The sequence below is a fragment of the Etheostoma spectabile genome, chromosome 6 (genome assembly GCF_008692095.1).
Source record: "Etheostoma spectabile isolate EspeVRDwgs_2016 chromosome 6, UIUC_Espe_1.0, whole genome shotgun sequence".
Taxonomy (NCBI): domain Eukaryota; kingdom Metazoa; phylum Chordata; class Actinopteri; order Perciformes; family Percidae; genus Etheostoma; species Etheostoma spectabile.
Window position 1 is genome coordinate 13,147,349 of NC_045738.1, and position 445 is coordinate 13,147,793.

The window sequence follows — 445 nt, forward strand, 5'->3', positions numbered from 1 at the left end:
CAAACAAAACGAGACTAGCTCGCCCCTCCTCCTCCCGTCCCCTCCCTCTCCCTTCCATGCTTCCCTGCACTAACCCCCAACCCCCACATTTGCTGTATGTGACAAAAACATGTTGTAGCCCAAAAAACGCATGACGTTGCTTAGAGAACCAACAACAAAGGTATTCATTTATGTATGTATTGTATGTATTACTTACCATTAGTTAATGCCTAACCTTAGTGTTAATTACAGTTCAAGGTGTCTATTTTACCATTAGTTAATGCAGTAATAAGCCTTGACCGTTTATAACAGTTAATTAAGGTGTCTATTATATCATTAGTTAATGCAATATTAGCACCTCACGATTCGATTCAATTCCATTTCAGAGGCCAACGATTCGATTCTAAAACCATTATAAATGCATCTTGATGCAACAATTTTTTATGTACATTTCCATGCATGATTT